Source organism: Anastrepha ludens, chromosome 5 (assembly GCF_028408465.1).
Source record: "Anastrepha ludens isolate Willacy chromosome 5, idAnaLude1.1, whole genome shotgun sequence".
NCBI classification, from domain to species: domain Eukaryota; kingdom Metazoa; phylum Arthropoda; class Insecta; order Diptera; family Tephritidae; genus Anastrepha; species Anastrepha ludens.
The window spans coordinates 44,943,840-44,964,246 of record NC_071501.1 but is presented as its reverse complement, the minus strand read 5'-3'; positions in this window follow the sequence as shown (position 1 = coordinate 44,964,246).

Genomic DNA, 20,407 nt, shown 5'->3' with positions numbered 1-20,407 from the left:
TCATGGACTTGTATGCACCCTATTCATCACAGTACCTTAGTTCCCTTATTAAACTTAAGATAATAGATCAATCTGGTCGCAGTGCATAAAGGTCTTAGCCTAACCCGTACAACCACTACCAAATTTAAGAGCTGGGTTGGACTGAACGTGGGTGCCTTTCTTCTGACTCTATTGGCCGAGATGTCTCAACCTTCTCCGAGCTATAGCGCTTCATTCAAGGATAAGATGTATTGGAGTCTTCACGGAGTCAGTTGAGATGAATCGGTTAAATGTACTTATATAACAGGATTGGTTAGAGGACGTCGAGCGCAGCTAAGCAGAAGAAAGATTGCGAACAATTACAGAATGGCAGATGCGGTGGGAGCAGTCCGAAAAAGGTCGGTGGGCCATTGAACTGATTCCGAACATTGCGAGGTGATTTGAACGAAAACACGAATAAATCGATTTATACGAGTATATTAAAAAGTTGTTTATTGCATACGATTGCTTCAAAGCATACCTACATAGGTTCCACCTAGAGAACGACCCCTACTGCCTACAGTGCTTCGAAGAACGGCGAGGCATGTCCGTTTTCCGGGAGAGTGTTTGGTGAAAACTTAATGGAGTCAAAACTTTTCCCACATAAGAGGGAGATGAGTTGGAAGGAGCATGCACCGACTTATCGGCTCGATATGGCAAGCAGAATGCATGCCCGATGATTAGAGTCTCAGGATCCTTTGTCTTATCCTAAAGAAAGGTGAACCCACAAACTGCGTCAACTATCAAGGGATCGCTATCGCACATAAAATTCTTGTTCATATCCTGCCTGCTTTGTTATAAACTGAATCATCACGCGCAGTCCCTAATTGGGCGGTATCAGTGCGGTTTCAGACCTGGTTGCTCCACCTCCGACTAAATATTCATGTAGCGAAAACCCTGGAGAAGATCCGTGAGGACCAAATTAACACGCACCACCTATTCGTCAACTACAAAGCAGCCTTTGATAGCCCGAATATGGTTCAACTACATACATCACATAATGCCTGAGTTCGGTATCCCTGCTAAGCTGATATGGCCATGCAGAATGACGTTGAGCAGCACACAAAGTTCCAGGGAAAATAGGAAAGAAGCTCTCCGAATCTTTTAATATCAAACGGTTTCCGACAAAGAGACCTATTGTCCTGCGATCTCTTCAACTTTATTATGGAAAGTGTGGTTCCCAGAGCGGGGGTAGAATGAAACGAAATTTTTTTCTATTAAAGTGTCCAGCTCCTTACGTATGTTGATGGCATCGACATCATCGCTCATAGTAAGTGGGATGTAGCCGCCGCTTTTACGGCTATTGAGAAGGAGTTCATACGATTGGGTCGAGGCGGTAAACGAGGTCAAAACCAAGTATATGCTGGGGGAGTCACGGCGTGTTGAACCACTGATCGAAGTTAACACGGTCGATGTGGTTAAGGACTTCATATATCTTGGTTCCGCTATTACCAGCAACAACGATGCCAGCCTTGAAATCAAGCGAAGCATAGCTCTTATCAATAGGTGCTACTAAAGGACGCAATTGAATAGTAAAGCCCTCCCTCGACTAACGAAAACAACAATCTACAAGGCGCACATCATCCCGGGGCTTCTCTATAGCGCTGAGGCCTGGGCAGTCAAACAATCAGATACAGCCGCTCTCGGAGTTTTCGAGAGAAAAAAGCTTCGCAAGATTTTTGGCCCTGCTCCCGCAAATGACAGTTACCGCATTCGAATGAATCACAAGCTGTAGGAGCTTTACGGAGATATCGACATAGTCAAACGGGTCACCCTGCAGCTATTAAGGAGGATGGGTCATGTGGCTTGTATGGAAGGAACTGCTCCAGCTCAAATGTTTGGGACGGTATTTGGCGATCGACGGCGAAGAAGACATCCTCATGACCGGTGGAAGGACCACATTGACCTGGCTGCTCTTGGCTTAAGAAACTGGAAAAGGTGTGCGGAAAACAATGACACCTGGCGAGACATGATTCGGTCGGTTGAAACTCGGTAACGGGTTGTTACGGCCAGTGAAGTAAGGAAGTAAAAACAGTGAAATAACAGTGTAGCTTAAGGCCTAAGACGTCATAGCTGGCACCTTATTCACTATTGGTTTAAGTTTGACAATTTTTCTTAAAATAATATTTAAATAGATAAATAGACCTCTCGATGTCATACTTCGCACACAATGTCTTGGCCTTTCAAATAAAAACAGGTAGGTAGCTAGATGAAATGGTTCGCCGCGGCAGAACCGGCGTACCGCGGTAAAGCACTTGCTACAACCGACCTTGCCTGGGCATCGGAGGGGACCGTTAACGACGGGCTACTTAGGCACTACCAGTCATGCAGCTCTCGGCATGGGTACCTCAACACCTTTTCACGTGGGACCAAACCCCAAATGCGGAATGACACACAAGCATGACAAGCAAATGTAAGATTATGTACTGTTAGGTGGTTGAACGCTCTAATGACGACAGGGTTCCCATCGCACAGTGCGGCCGATTCCCGAAAAGCTGGCCAAAACTCAAAAAATTAAGTAATGGATTCAAAATTTCTTACTCGGGGGTTGTCGGGGTCGCTGATTACGAATTTGATCTTAAAATTTTGAAAATCCACCCCCTTCCACCCCTATTGGCCACCCCCTCACGTCAAATAGCGTATATTCAAGAACATAATCAATCAAATGTTTTCGGGGTCGCAAGGTAGCAAGTGGTAGCAGCTGAATCTTGTTTTATTCAGTAACCATTACTTTTTTGAGTAACCTTTAAAGGTTTCAAATCAGCATATGACGGCGTTGTATTACTATACAGTTTGAAAACTCAAATTTTATAAAAAAAATTGCAAAAAATGTATCTACGTATTGCTGCAGCTAAAAATTTTGTGTCGAGGTATTGATATGTACTAAAGATTTCTCGTGTTTTACTAACCTTCCGAAGATGATTCCATTTGGTTTTGTTCAATTTACTCCATTACAAAATCTTTCAAACGTGTACAACTTTCACTATTCATCGACAGTAATACGATGCTCAAACGAAGGCCACGTTGCGACTGAAAATACAGAGGATACTTAGGGTACAGGACGTTGCTATGAACGGTTTTCACTACTCAAGGCATTACTGTAGCCAACCCAAAGACAAAAAAACTCTATCTAGAAACTTTTTTTTTCGACTTTTGGCCAGCTTTTTGGGAATCGGCCGCATTGTGCATCGTTACCAAGCCGTTTTTGTTTCGCTCAGCTTCTCATCGTTGAGTTAACTCATAGATAACAGGTTGAGGTGTGGTTTTTAGTCGCCTCTCACGACTGGCATCCGTTACCTCGGGCAATTTCCAGGGATGGGAAAAACAGAAAAATAAATAAATATTTTTTTTAATACAGGGTGGCTGATGAATTTTGCTACATTAAGAAACTCAAATAACTTTTTTTTTAGTGTATGAAATTCATTTATTTTTTTTTCGAGTTGAAGGTCATTGAATTTTATTAAATGTAGCTTAAGTAGTTTTAAAAATAATTGAATTTAAATGCCCCCCATGCTCGTTGACACAAGTGCGGCATCTTAGTAAAAAGTTGTTCATTGCTGCTTTGAGAGTTGCGACAGGAATAGCCACAATTCTTGCCCGAATGGATTGTTTTAGTTCATCCAAATTTGTTGGCTTTGTTTTATAAACTTCTTGTTTACATAAACCCCACAAGAAAAAGTCAGTGCAGTAAGGTCAGGTGACCTGGGGGGCCAACGAAATTCGGAGTTTCTTGAAATCAGTTTATTGGGAAATTTTCGTCGCAACTCTGTCATAACAGTCTGGGCTATGTGAGACGTTGCCCCATCTTGTTGAAACCACACAGAGTTGAAAGGAATTCTCTTTCGGCGTAGTTCTGGATAGAAAAATTCTTTCAGCATTTTCAAATAACGGTCTCCAGTAACCGTAACGGTGTGACCATTTTCTTCAAAAAAATAAGGCCCGACAATACAGCGTGAAGAAACCGCACACCACACTGTCACGCGAAGAGGATGCAATTCCGTCTCGTGGAGTATCTGTGGGTTAGAAGTAGTCCATATTCGACAATTTTGTTTGTTCACATTGCCGTTTAAATCGAAATGGGCCTCATCAGACATGAAAAGGCAGTTTAACATGTTTTGGTCTTCTTCCACTATTTGCAGGATCTTCTGGCAAAGTTCCAAGCGAATCGGCAAGTCTGCTGCATTCAGTTTGTTAACCATTTGAATTTTGTAGGGAAATAAGTCTAAATCTTTGTGCATTATTGTTTGCAAAGACTGTCGGCTGACACCATGTTGAGCAGATAAGCTTCTTGTTGAAACCCTTGGATTGCTTTGTATAGCTGCAGCTACAGCAACGATCGTTTCCTCCGTCCGAACTGGTGGGTTTCGATGATAAGGCCTTCTTGCGACTGTTCCTTGCTCAGCAAAATTATTCACCAGTCTCATTATGGTCCATCTGCTCGGGGGATCGCCGCCAAACATCCGCCTGTATTCTCTCTGTACCAAAACTACGGACTCCAGTGCGTGATAGCGGCGGACTATCCAAATTCTTGTTTGCGTGTCCCAGTTATCCATTTTAATAAATTTTAAAGATCAATCTGCAAATTAAAACAAAAACGGAACAGATAACTTAAAAAGAAAAAAAGTTATTCAATTTTTTTTTGGTAGCGGCTTTCATCAGCCACCCTGTACTTCACACATTACTCGTATACTTACTCCATTTCGACCCAGCCTTAACATAAAACCCAGTTGCAATCTGAATAAGGCCACTACCTAACAATGAGTTTCCAAAATAAGTAAGTGAGCAACCAATATTATGAATGTACATACAAGTGCTTGTAAGTTGAAGTCACTGATAGTGTCCTTTGTAATGCTGAAATATAGAAATTTGGATACCAAAACCTTTCAGAGACCTCACCGTCTTCAAAGTGACAAATATACCTCTTACAATATTAAATATTTATATGTATGCCCCTATATTATTATTATGCACTCGTTCATTCCTTCAATTAACTAACTACCCACAACTTCGTACTTTGTGTTTTTATGACTTGAATTTTGTTATGCATTTTTATACATTTTTACGATTCGAAGTTACCAAGCCTTTGTATAGGTTTTTATCTAATTCAATCGCTCGCGTTTGCTTGCATACATTTTGGTTCCATTTCATTTTGCTTACGCCCAGGTGCTAATGCGGATAAAAATCTATACAGTGCGCTTAATTGAATGGTAAACGGCGGCGAGCATTAATTTCTATTATAGCAATAAGTATGCACTCATATCGAAGGTTTGTACGTCGGTATGTAAGTGCAGGTGGTGTTGTGTTGGTGTTGATGCCTTGTGGTGTGTAGTGTGGCTTTCGCTTTGTTTGCCCAGCGATGGCTGTTGATTTCGCATAATAATGGCATTATTAAACCACAAAAAAAAAAAAAATCAACACGAACACATACATCTGTACACCGCTTAGTTATTCAACCCATGTGAGCTTACATTTGCACATCCTGTACGAGGGAGCTCCGAAAGTTTCCTCAAAGTAAAAGGAAATGGATTTAGTTCTGAAAAACTATCTGTAAATACTTCCACAGTTAAAAAAGTGGCAAAAAATTGCAAATTGGGTCAAGAAGACCAAGACCAAGTCCTTACAATCTTACGGCGTGTTAATGAAAACTACTTTGACTGTTTTACAACTTCATGGAATATATTTAAGCAGCTGCTGAATGGGAAGTTCTTTCTAGCGAGAGAGTTGTCATCCTATAGGTAGTCCTGCACTATTTTTTCCATTGTAAAAGCACACAAATACCACATAACTACATTAGTAAATGTGTCAGCTTAGACGGTCTAGTGCAGATGCCTTGTGCCCTAAATACATAGGAAATGTTTACAGACTCTTCAAAAACAAATTGCAAACTTCTTCTTTTTACCGATGGGAAGCAATTACTAGTTTATGACTTACTAGTGTAATACAAAGTGTATGTAAGACGGCAATGATTTTGTAGCCAATGTCGAATCAATCTGGCGTTCCTACAATGCCATGCGATGTCTCCTAAGTAGCTTTCCTTCACTCTAATCAGGATTTTTCTAAAGAAAATTTAGGATTAGTTTAGCTTAAACTTGGAAATATATTTCATCAAGCCATTGCTAAATTCGATAAAATTTATAATGTGGATCCTGCTTCGAATCTTACTGTGCGCATGAAACATGAATTAAAACGCTTATCATGAAAACTATGCGACATTTGAGTATCAAATCGTGTACTACAGATTGGAGGATAAACTAGGCGAAACCTATTATTATTAAAGGGTTTTCCAATAACAGGTGTTATGAATGAATAGATTGCGCTATCGAGAGATGATTAACGATTTTTTATGGCCAGAATGGGATGGTATTGATCTCGACAACGTTTATTTTCAACAAGACGGCGCTACGTGCCACACAAACAACGAAACCATTGATCTTTTACGGGAAAAGTTTCCGGACCCTGTTATCTGTTGAAGAGGTGATCACAATTTCACACCGAGATCTTGTGATTTAACACCTTGTGACTTTTTTCTTTGGGGCCACGTGAAAGAGAAGGTCTACGCCAATAGTCCTGGGTCGATTCAAGACCTCAAAGATGGAATTCGCAAGGCTATCGAGTACATAACAATAAGAGAAAGTGGCTGCCCTTTGCAATTCGGTTATGGAAAATTTAATGATGGTCATTTGCCATATGTTATTTTCCACTATTAACGGCATACCTTCCTCTTTATAATGAAATAGACATCCAATCATTTATATTAAAAACGAGCATTTTTCTTTGAATAACAAAATAACACCTCTTATTGGAAAATCCTTTATTACTAGGCTTCTGCGCACTGCGACCAAAATAGTTCTATTGTGCAAAATCTTCAGAGGTACCCTATATTTTAAGGCTTTTTTTAAATTTGAGTACATTCTGGGGCTTATTATTCCATAATTTATATGGATGCACGGCAGTACCACCAAGGTACTCGGGCGATCCGGAGCTGCAAGCAACCAACGATAGCAAAACTTTGCATGCTTTTTTCAAAAAACTATGTTTTTTGAACTGGTGATCACTGTAACTTCAAAACTTAAACTTTTTTTTCAAAAATTTCGATTTTTTTTAACAATTAATTGGCGGTTTTTTTCTCGAAAATCTGAAAAATATTTCCTGAGGCCGCCATATTCTTAATTTTGAAAAAAAGAATCTCCAACGGCTTGTGATAATCACCGCAAGGGACTTCTGGAGAAACGGGATCCACACAAACAGCGATAACTTTTACAATTATAATTTTTTTTTAAGTCGAAATATGATGTTATAATGGTTTGTTTTTATTTTTGTAAAATAAAGCAATTGACTAGCAAAAAAAAATTATTTAAAATCATAATTTTTTAGGCCTCTGACTACCCCTAGCCACTTGTGATATCTCAGGCTACAGTGGCCTGTAAAGTAGACAGTTCAAAGTTTATGTCTATTCTACTAAGTGAAACTAGCTTATCAGAAACTCGTCTGTCCGGCGTTAGGAATTGTTTCGCTTGTCGCTCACCGATAGCATTTCGTCAGTACTCAACGAAATTCTTCTCCTTGCACCTGCTGAGAAGTTCGTTAATGTAGCCCGTTGTAAAACCACAGTAAGACCCAGGACATATTAGAGAAATGTTTGTCCCGTTTTAGCAAGATGGTCTGCTATTTCATTTCCCTCATGTCCAGGAACCTAATAAAACTGTCTTGAAGTTCCCGAACATGTTGAGAGCATTCAGGCAGTTATGTACAAATTATGAAGTGATTGTTGTTGATAGAAGGGCTTTCAAAGCCGCCTGACTATCTGAAAGTATGTAAATATGAATCTGTCTCATTTTTCTACGGAGACATTCCGTCACATATATCTCAGTTGGATGTATTTCTGCCTGGCAGATTTTTGGGTAGAGATCCATTGGAATCCATTCTTTTAGGTGAAAGCTATATAATTCGTTAAATTTAAATTTGAATTGTTTGCCGCAATAAGAAACCCTGCTCCAAGCTAACTCTGATGAAATGACACGTTGTATATATGAATATGAATTAAATAAAAAAGAAAATATGTTCTAGTCATTAAATCTCGTGATATTCTGCTACTTTTTAAAAATATCCTGGTATTCTATAATAATGCCCTCAAAGACTTTGGAGTAAATTTTGACACCAATTTTTCATTCTCAAGTCTTAGTATTTGGCTTTGTTAGACGTAATAATGAAATTACTCTTGCATTTGCTCGATCCTGGTTGGAATATTCACTGATTTCACTAATTTGGGGACCTTATCACCATTTTTTTTTTAATTTTTTCTAATAGCGGTCGCCCCTCGGCAGGCAATGGGAAGTCTCTGAAGTACGATATTTCTGCTATGAAAAAGCTCCTCATTAAAAAGTTATCTGTCGTACTGAGCCTGCTTAAATCTGTAGGTCCCACCATTTGTGGAGCAACATCAAGACGCAGGCCACAGATAGAATGAGGATCTTGGTTAAACACCTAACAGAAGTGTACGCGCCAATTATTATTTTTTTTTTTAGTTATTTTTTTATCTCCTCTCTCTCTATCACAAGAATAGAGCGGGTACAACAGAAGTTTCTTAAATTTGTCTCAATATCTTGTACATTTTTCTGTCCCATTTTCTTGTTTGCAGAAGATCGAACCTATCGCTTTCTTTTGTGCTTAATTTAATTTAAAGTAACATTGATTGTGCGTTTATTTTGTAATGCATTACTTTTTATACTTCGGCGAGAACTTTACGCAGCTCTTACCCTTTTTAGCTCAAGACATTCTAAATTAATTTTGAGTTCAATGCATCTATTGCTCAGACTCACAGCTCACAAACAAATGAAAGTATTAAGAATAATTGGAAAATATTAAAAATTATCATCAAAAGTTTTAGTCTTTCCACCAGAAAAGCTATGTGTGAAATAGCGGATATATTCGAGTCATCGTATTCTCTATTCAATATTCCTATGCCAATGTGACTCTAGAGGGTTCAAAGTACACATAATTCTCTGTTTACACGAATTTGATTTAACACCAGTTAAAAAGAAAAACATCTTTTTTACACGAATTGTTTTGTTTTCGACGTACGAAACGTTTAAATTAGTCGCAGAAAAAGTCTCTCAGACTTGGTAGATTTTGCTCTCGCGGTGTAGTAATTTTTTTTTATAATACATTTAAAGAAATAAAATGTACAAGCACGAAATAAATTCTCTTAATATTTTTTACACGAACTTTTTTTTAACGAATTTTATGGGAACAAATCTATCGTGTAAGGAGCGAATTAGGTGTACTGAATATGTTGCCACCTTAAATTTAATTTAAGTTAAAAACAAGCCAAATTTGTCGATTCTAGCACTGTTTCCGAAGTTATGCAAAGTGTTCCATCTAATCATTGGTATTTGAACTAACGACCTTGTTTTAATTTGACAGCTGAAACACATATTCGTGATATGCCAGATATCCAAGTTATAGTTGAACATTGACAAAACAGGTTATATTTTGCTTGAAAAAAGTTTGGAAGTAGTTAAAGCCATGCGAAATCCACTTCAAAATCTTATAATCAAGCGATTGACATCAATCGGTCGTTAAGAAGCTGCGATTTGACTCCCTAAGACTTTTTTGTATGAGACGCCTTTAAGGGTCATCCATAGATGTTTAAGGAGCTGAAATATGAAATCAAAGTTGCCAATGATGAGATAAATGCTGAGACTCGTGGAAATGTGCTGAAGAGTTAGATTGAAGAAATAGGTTCTGGCAAAGCAAGTCGCGTAAGGAGTTTAAGGAGTTACATACGTTCGGAAATTTCCAAAAATCGATTTTTTTTTTTGACAGATTATTATTCTATATAGTTTAAGGCGTATTTCTGTGAATGGCGATTGTAATAATTCCCCATAGATAAAAAGTTATGGTAGAAAAAGTATCTGCCCGACGAGAGTTTGATGCGCACAGGTAGCTGTCCTTCGTTTGAGGCAGCTGGCTGTTACTACTCGTTTTTCTCGAAACTGCTTTTTCCGACACGGTCTGCATGATAACTCAAACAGTTTTCAATATTTTTTGATGCGTTTTTTTTTTAATATCCGAAAGTGTTTCTGCAAAGGTCAGTCGAGCCGGAATTTTGATATTTTTAATAAAAAAAAAATTGTGTAAACATAATTAAAGTGTGAAATTTATGACGTAAAACGGATAATTTTTTTTTCAAAAATACGGCTTGACAACTATAACTACAACTTTATTTTACAAGAATTTTTTTTTACTTTTTACAGACCCATCAACATTTCAAGGAGAAATGATGCAGACCGTGGGCAACTTTTTTTTCATTGTACTTTGGGCAACGTGATTTTTTATGTACTAAGTTTGGTAAAGAAAAATTAAAAAAAATGTTCTCTAAAGTTAGTTTTTTTATAAGTTTTCGACTAGTCGCTGAAATGCATTTGGATTGTCAAAGATTTTTTAGCATAGTTCAACTTTTACTCTCATTAATCCTTGAAAGAAGAGGACTTTTCGAGGAGTGTACACGAGGTACTCGTTACTGTGCAGAAAATGTCTGATAGTTTGTGGGTGTAGCATACGTCTACAATTGACGAATTTTTAAGTGATTGGGCAATACCAACATCAGAAATTTTCGGGTTCTCGTTAATTAAACGTGTAATCCTTTTCTTGGTTAAGTTAGGTTAGGTTAGGTTAGGTTAAACGGCTGCCCTAGCTTACGACAAACTTGGACAAATATTGAAAATTCGTCCGTTGTGATGCCATACATGGGAGCGGAGAACGGAGAAGGGAAGGAAAAAGGAGCCTTGGGATTAGAGACGATGATGACCATGCATTTTACGACGACGCCGACGGTGGCTGATTTTCGTTCGTAATTAGCCGCAACAAGCTACTGATGAGCTTCACCAAATGTATGGTATTTAGACCCGCTCTATCCGCAGGCGTAGCGAAAAAATGAGAGCTTAGATGTCTAAATCTTTGCCAGACGAGAGCAGGGCAGCTGAAAAGAAGGTGTTGAGATGATTCCACCTTGTCCTCAAGACAGCTTCTGCAGAACGGACTTAAGGCAATCCCAAGTCTCACGGCATGGACACCTAACGGACACTGTCCGGTAAGGATACCCACCAAATTCGAGAGCTGGGGCTTTGTTAACCTTAAGAGATACCTCGAGCGTTCCCGATCTATGCGTGGCCAGAAGGATCTCGCGACCTTGCACGTTTGCGCACTAGCCTAGCGCTCGCTGAGTTGTCTGTTGATCCCATTTGAGTTAATTTTTTCAAACTCTTCAAGTACCACTTTTTCTAATAAAAAACTCACTGAAAGAGCCGAATTGAAATAAATTCCAAACTCTAAGTGGACCACTATAAGTAGCTCACAGAAACACAATTAGAATAATGTTATGCAAAGGCATTGGACCACTCTTCCTCTTCGATAGCTAATTGCAGATGATAAAAGGTATCTTGGATTCTATCAATACAATTCTGCAGAGTGAGTTACAGAAAGGCTCAAAATTCACATATATTTATGAACGACCTGCAGTCGGTTTTTGGCCGAGCTTCTCCTCCTATATGTGGTGTGCGTCTCGATGTTTTTCCACAAATAAAGGGATCTACTGTTTCAAGCCGACTCCGAATGCCAGATGGGTTTTAATGAGGGAATTTTTATGGCAGAAATACAATTGAAGATTTGCCATTGTCTGCCGAGAAAAAACCGTTTCTATTAATTGGTGTTTCACACCCAAGGTTTCGAACCTGCGTACTGCGGAGTAGTAGTCACGTATCATCCATTTAACGGTGGCAGCCGCTATGACCTACAAATAATAATAAATTAGTCGAGGCGTCATTTCAGTTGTCGTAGCCTTTAGCTTAACGTGTTGCAATAAAATTGCAGGTAGCCCTCGTATGAGGGCTTTTGCTAGCGCATATAAGTTTATATGTACATTTCTATGCACATACATATCCTGCCACTAGCAATTCCGAAGGGCGTACATTACCATATTGAATGTTATAAAACATTGATTTTTCCACATTTTCATTGCAAAAATGTAGCACAAATGCATCAGATTAGCGCGACACGTTAACCCTCACAAACTTTCGCACCAACGGGTGCACGGATTGTTGCAAGGATAATGTAATGGCTGAGAAAAACGGAAAATGAAATAGAATGTGAACAACTGTGATAACATTTTATAGTGATTTCGCAAATATCTGCGCTCACCTCTCCGTGGAGGCTCATATGAGTGCTAATATACGTATATGTAAAGTAAATAGGCATACGTAGGCATGTAAGTGTGTTACTACGTATCCAGAGGGAGAAAAACCCACGTACGTATGCTTCCGCACACACATTAGCATACATTTAGGTATTTATGCATTTTGCGGCAAGGTTACTGGGCTATTCAATAACACTGTGCAACAAAGGCCGAAGGCCGATTAAAAAAAAATTCGAACTAACATAAAAAAACGGCGCGATACGGGTCTTCTAATTTGGCCTCTATTTTCACTCGCCACTCTCAGAATGGACCTAATTTTTGCTAACCTGAATTTGTTCCACAGTGTAATTGAAATGTTCCATGTGTTGTAATAAATATTCCTACGCGTCAAATATACACATACATAGATAGTTATGCGAATATAAACTGGCGATTGCAAAAACTAACTTGTGAATTTCTAAAGCAGCTAAGTGAGAGCTTACATGTGCCGTGTCTATTAAAACGAATACGGCTCCTTGCACAGAAGTTAGTGCGACTGAGATAAGTTTTTAATTGGCACTCACTTAGGAGCGGTGGGAAACTATTCATTTTTATTTGACGCAAACGACTAACAAACTTTCGATTTCACCAGAGTATTTTCTGGGTAACTTGCAAAGCTAGACATTCCATCTGCAAGAAATAGGGATTTTGCCAAAAATTTATAGATTTTTGGTTTATTTTTATATTTTATCTATTAAATTTTTATTGAATTGAAATTCGTTCAATCATTGAGTATAGGGATAGCAAGTCGAACTTTCGTCTAGAAGAAGAAGAAGACGTTATTTATTTTTATTTATTTATAAACTAGCTGACCCGGCGAACTTTGTTCCGCCCTAGAGGCAATTGAAAAGCAGATTTTTGGTTTTATTAAGTTAATTTTTTTATTAATCAAGTATTTCAATGTAGCTTTAATAGATTGCACTCTTCAGTTAAGCACCTTGTGATACACGACATATTTTGTTTTATTATCAGGTGCAAGAACAAACAACGCAGATAGCTTTCCGACCCGTAAACATGCCACATATAATTGGCCATTGAGAAACATTGATTTTCTAGATTCAGACCACAAATTTTCAAGAATTGGCCTTGTGATTTGTTTATGGTCATGGCGAATGCAAGACGGAATGAGAACTTCTTCACCTTCGAATTTTCCTTTGAGTATCGTCGCGTAAATCACATTGTTCATCAATTTATTTACCACCAAACGCGTACCGTTGCAAAGTTTTGCTGGGCTTATGTTTCGAAGCTTGATTCCTACGGAGCCAACTTTTAGGGGTAAATTGTGCGGTGGTAAGCCAGCAAAGGATTTGAATGAATGCATTGTTCCAATAATATCATTTCGAATTATGTAGTTTAGGTCATCTACATCTTTATTCTTAGCCGCTAAAATTGCTCGCACACTCAACCATTCATTATTTTTGTAGTTATTAATGATGTTTGGGAATTTTTTATTGATAAGTTCGTCTTTCGATGGTAGGTACTCGACCAATACCGCTAGTCAGTAAGTGCTCAGAGAAATCTTCAGTAGATGTATCCTTAAGTAATGCAACTCTCATGTTTGTTGTCAGCTGAAGCTTCTTCACATAGCGCCATAGATTCGATGATTTGAGGCAAGCGTTTATTTCGTCAGGAGCCGTTAATCTTGGAATTACTTGCAGTGTTTGGCGAAAGTTGTAAGTAAAATCATTGTGCCTCCAAAAAAGTCAATAATGGCAATTTGACTCTTCCACTAAGGCAGAACAATCCAGGCGTTTCTCCGGAAAACTTCAATGGGCCACAATACTCGCAAACAACGTTCATTGGCCCAATGCAAACGCTAGGATGCAAGTAGTAATCAGAGTTGCAATCATATCGAAACGCTGCTCGATTCAAATCAGCACTTGATAATTCTCTTCTTGTGCGTCGAAAATGATCTACTTGCTGATCTCTGATATTCACTCGACGATTTCGCATTGCCAACCGAGCCGTTTCACGGGCTGCCTCGCTTTACTTTTGTGATTGAGAAGCACGAAGTCGAGCCATATGAACGCGGCGCTCTTCACGGGCAATGCCTTGTGCTTCTTCAGTCGTTTAATGCACCATCTCATCGATCCACTCTTGTGACTGAATTTTTGACTAGAAATCGCAGTTTAATCATCAATCACTCAGCGTGACTTCTACCTATTCGGAAAATAGCATTTGGAAATGGAAGGAAAATGTTTTGCGACCGTAGAGGCCTTCCACAAGGCTTGTACCGACCTTCTGAAGGACATTCCTCTCTCAACACTCTTTTGAAAAGCTTTTAGATCGCGCAAAACAGTGTTTTGAGGGCAGAGGTCTTGAATAAATAAACGCGAAGTTATCAGAACAAAGCTGCTTCGTTTCTATTTAACCTCAGTCCTTTTTATTTTTCGGCTTGTATATATATAAATTTGCGTCCAACTGTCTGATGTCACAAGCCTTTTTATAACCTTGTTTTATTCCAAAAGGTAAAAGCGATCCCTAATTACATTTTACTACAATTTGCGCGAGTATTTAAGTGCTGCCCGGACCGAATTTAATCTTCCTTACTTATGTGGTTTACAAAACCTTTTTTCTCCTTCCTATCAATGTTCTTTTTCACATCAACCTAACCTGATATTTTGATTGCAAAAGCTAACTATTTTGACACTCTCTGACGTGATGCCATACGTAATTAAATGTGAGCTAAATATTGTGTGTAACCCCTGCATTAAATATATTTATCCCTTTAAGCACTTTCTGGAGTAAACTGTTTTGTAGTTGTAGTTTTCTCCTTTTCCTTTAAACACTTTCTAAAAATCGATTACAAAAAATTTTAAGTAAATATTTTCTTAGAAAGACAGTTTGCCGTTTTGTTTTAGCATCAATTGAGATGTGCAACGTTGTTTACCTGCCACAACAACAACAAGCGAATATTGAATAATTTCTTCGGCACCATATAAATTATGCCGCCTTCTGACAACAATATTATTTTATATACCAGCTGCAAAATAACAATGTTCCAAAAATATCTCCATATTCAAGCAAAACAAACAAAAAGGGTGCCGAGTAGAAGTGTGCATTGGCGTGTATTGTACATACGAGGTGTGTTCAAAAAGTAAGGTGAATTTTATTTTTTCTCAAAAAATATTTATATGTTCATCAATTTCTATTTCATCTCCTTCAAAGTAGTCCCGCTCAGATATAATACCCTTTTGCCAGTGCTTTTTCCAATCCTCGAAGCAAATCTGATATGCATTTCTTGGTATGTCCTTAAGCTCTCTCAGCGATTCGGTTTTTATCTCCTCAATCGTCGCGAAACGCCGTCCTTTCATGAGTTTTTTCAATCTTGGGAACAGAAAAAGTCGCAGGGGCCGAATAATCTCTCACAGGAAAAGATGATTGAACAGGTGTATTAACATGTTGCAAAAGCCATTAATTTTTTCCACAATTCCTGGCGTTTTTCGTATTGCCTCATGCAAACGGCGCATAGCTTCAAGGTAATACTCTTTATTTACCGTACGACCTTATGGTAAGAACTCCTGATGCACTACGCCATGGTAAGCGAAGAAAATAGTGGGCAAACCTTTGACATTTGATCGAACTTGGCGTGCCTTTTTTGGTCTTGGCTCTCCTGAACTCTTCAATTGGGACGATTGGGCTTTGGTATCGATGTCATAACCATATACCCATGATTCGTCACCAGTTGCGACCAGTTTAAGCAGATCTGGATCATCGTTGAAGTCGTTCAGCAATTCCTGAGCGTTGCTTATGTGACGTTGTTTTTGGCCAAAATTCAGCAATTTTGGAACGAACTTCACAGCCAAACGCTTCATGCCCAGAATTTCCGGAAAGATTGCATAGCATGAGGCAACCGATATGACAACATCATCAGCAACCTCTCTAATCTTCGAAAAAATAATAACCGAGAGTCGAATGCACACAACCCGCAAAATTTCAAAATTTTTTGAACACACTTCGTATATGCTTATACGTACAGTGAATATATGGACTGCTATAGATTTTGGCAGATTTGTGGACTGTTATGATCTATATTTATGCCACTTTTTCAGGCTTGCAGAAAGTTGGCTTTCTACCCTAGAAATAAGGATGCCATTTATTATTTGTCTAATCGTAAGTTAAGGGGTGCCCCCGACACTATTAAAAAAAGTGAAGTCCTTGATTAAGTAATACGGTAGAGTCACACTCTCGAACAAATGCCTGCTTAGTCCAAAGTAGCACTTGTTGGCAAGAGAGATTCTGCGTTAGATTTCAAGGCTGATATTGTTATCGGTGTTAATGCTGGTTCCAGTACTAGCGTTTTACTTTGGTGAAGTAAGAAGTATGAAAAAATCATAAAATCAGTGCGGCGAGTTATAGAGAAGAGCAACCATGCCTTCACTCGTATACACGAAGAGCCGACGCACAGTGCAGCGGATCCATGTAAAAAGTGGACAAAAATAGTAATATTAGCAAAGGCTGTGCTGATTTTTTTCGTATATCACCAGAACTATCAGTTTTTTGTAAGCAAACAACTGTCATAAACGCTGGTAGGATAGCAAATCAGCTGGTCCATTCAAAATCTCTGAAAGCCGATTAACGGTCCGATGTTACTTTCACCCATGCATTCTGTACATTGTGTTGTCGCGATGATTTGCTATTGCTTTCATTTACTCAAATTGGTTTAACTTCAGTTCAGTATGTCCTCGATATGTAATTAATCGCTTAAGGGGAGCCGGTGGTGTAGAAATTTCCTAAAATTGATTTTTTGTTTTTTCGATATTTCGAAAGTATAGTAACTTAAGAATATACTGTGAAATTTTCATGCAGAAATCCCCAACATTATAGCTTCTACAGCCCGTTCACTAGGTGGAGAGCGGTCCGCGCACTCCTGCACCTCAAACTTTAAACTCTTTTATCTCGAAACGTCACTCGTAGCAGTATGTCTACGAGAAACTTCTTCTTCTTTCCTCAAAATGCTCCTCCAAAGCGGCTTATCTTGAGCTGTTGCTTCATAGTTACGTATTCCCAACTTCTAAATTGTGTTCCACTGCGTCTATCCAACGGTTCCTCGGTCTGCCTTTGGCCTTCACGCCCATTAGCTTTCCTGTCAAGGCTTTCTTCACGGTACAGTCAACAAGCATACGGATCACATGACCTAGCTATCTTATGAGCTGCGCTTTAACAAAACGCACAGCTGTCTCGTTCTGAGTTAGATCGTTCAGTTCAGAGTTTAATCGGAATCTATAGGTACCATCATCCATTCTTATTGGGCCAAAGATCTTTCTTAAAATTTGTCTTTCCATGCGAGCAATCTGAGCACAATTATCAACCTTAAAAGTCCATACCTCACAATGTTAGGAATGTTCGAATAAGAGTCTTGTACATAGTTAACTTTGTAGCTCTACACAAAACTCGGGACTTTAACAAGTTAAGGTGGACGTAATACACTTTGTTGGCGGCGTTTATGCGATCCCTGACTGCGGAAGTTGAATCACCGCTACATGCGAACATAACTCCTAGGTACTTAAAATGCTGCACTGTTTCAAAAGTATAGGCTCCCACATAGAAATTTTGCATCTGTGCAGGCCGCCTCGATTTCAACAGATATTTAGTTTTGCCCTCGTTTACAAAAAGGCCAATATCGTTCGCAATTTTGTTAATTTTTAAGAAAATTTCTTTTAAGTCATTCCTATTTCTTGAGAGAATTGCGTTGTCATCTGTGTAAGCACATATTTGGGTTGTTTAAGTTATTAAGGTACCACCTTTGTTGACTTCCCTTACGACAAAGTGTGAAAGTGAATATGACTGTTGATAAGGCATCACCTTGTTTTACACCTGATTCAATAAGGAAGGACTCTGTGAGCTTCGCTTGATTGATCACTTTTACTTGTGTATTTGTGGGCGTTGCGCTAACGAGCCTTATTAGTTTGGCAGGTATTCCAAGAGATTAGCAGGATCCTATCTCTTTTAACACTGTCGAAGGCTTGTTTGAAATCAACGAACAGGCAGTGAACATCTATCCCGTATTCATAGTGTTTTTCAATCCTTTGACTAAGAACAAAACATTGTTCGATTGTAGACTTGCCTTTACGAAATCCGCATTGATAGTCTTCAATTATTCTTTTGGTATATTCGTTGATTCGTTCATAGAGAACATTTGTGAAGAGTTTTGTAGGTTATGTTAGGTAGTGAGATACCGCGATAGTTATCGCATGCTCTCTTATCACCTTTTTTGTGTACTGGGAAGATTATGCAGCCTAGCCAATCAGATGGTATGGATTATTTTTCCCATACGTCCATTATTAAATGGTGGAGGCACTTATGTACCTCTTCACCACCTTCTTTCAGGAGCTCAGCCGCTTGCCTTCCATTTCGACGATTTTTAATGGCCACGATAGTTTCGTCAAATTCTGGTGGAAGGATGATGTTTTCAGCTGTAGTTATAGGTCCTCAAGATGAATTCTCTTCTTGATGCTTATTATTTAAAACATTGTCAAAACGTTGCCGCCATCTTTCTAAGATTTCCTGGTCTGTTTGTAATATATCACCGTCTTCAGGTAAGCAGATATTTATTCTAGGCTCAAATATTGTCGTTTGATTTTTAATTTTCTGATAAAACTGAGCCACATTACACTTTGCATTTATTTATATTTTTATTTTTTCTATCGAGACGAGTGCGGGTATGAAAACATCCGAAAAGGCAGCATCAAGAACCGAAATGCACACACTGCGCCCTATAGCAGGCTTCACTCGCCGGGACTTGATGAGTAATGAAGCAACGCACAAAATGTTATCTGGTCGAGCAGAATGAGGCGAAGGGAAAGCAGCATTTTAAGCACTTAAAAATATTGGCCGATCAAGGGCTGGTAAGAATAGCAATGATAGAAAAGCTAATACATTGAAGACTCCCCGGTAGATCCTCTAAGAAATGGCGGGAAGGTTGCATCTCAAGCTCAATCGAGGGCTGACTTTTGATATAGTAAATTTAAAACGATTCTGATGTCCCCCAATTTGGGTGGAACGAAAAATCCCACTTTGACCAATTTATAGTGCTCCAATCGAGTCCAAATGTATGACCGACCCCCACTAACTTTGGACGGCCGATCCACTCATGCCAGTGGCACACCCCCTTGAACTCCCCTGGGGGGTTCCCCATACAATCATTTCAAAATATCACCATCTTTGGCCTTTACATGAGAAAAGAAACTAAAAAGTTCGACCCAAATTGGGGGACATAGAATTCGTTTTAGAGGTATGGTCCTTCGGCAAAGTTTCATATTTTGATCCCTAGAATATGATTTTCACAGAGCAATGGGCTATTTTTTTGTCTCCCCACAAATCGACCCGGCCTAATATATATATGTATATAATTATATACTATGTTGTATGCATTTTAACTAGGATAAAATCCTAAAATACAGCTGATGAAGAAGAAGACGGAATTTTGTTTGACTAGTTTTCTTTGCGATTTGAGGAATAAAGCTTAGAAATGGGGATAATCTGCATATGTGAACATAGTTTTAGAGTTCGTTTACACTGTCAGAAAAATTTGTGGAAATCGCTGGTTGTACCCATTAACGAGGGTCGTTTGAAAAATCAATTCAAAAATAAAAACTACTTATTTGTTTGGGGCAAACCCTCTTTATTTTTCGACATAGTCTTTTAGAGTCATACAGTTCGTTTAACACTGATCTAGTTTGTTGATCCCTTCCGAATAATACAGTTTGTCCAAGTCTGATAATCCGAGGGTGCAATGTTTGGCGAATACGGCGGCTGTGTCAAAATTTCCCAATTCAGTCCCTTTAAATATTTCTGGACCGATTTAGCAATGTGTAGCTTGGCGTTGTCATGCAGCAAAATCAGTTTGTCATGTCTACCGTCCCATTCCGGCCGCTTTTCTTTCTCTCTTCGAGAGCTCGATTCAAACGCAGGTAGCTGAAGCATTAATATATTTTTTCGCTAACAATTCACCTGGTTCATCTGGCAGACTCCAACTTTTTCGACGCTTAGGGTTATCATAATACTATAGATCAAATTTTCATCGCCAGCGATGATGCGATGCAGAGACTTTTTATTTTCTGCCGTTCAAGAAGCATCTCGTCTCTCGATATCCCTCCCCTTCAATTGATGTGGCACCCAGTTACCTACTTTCTGGACCATTCCCATCGCGTGCAA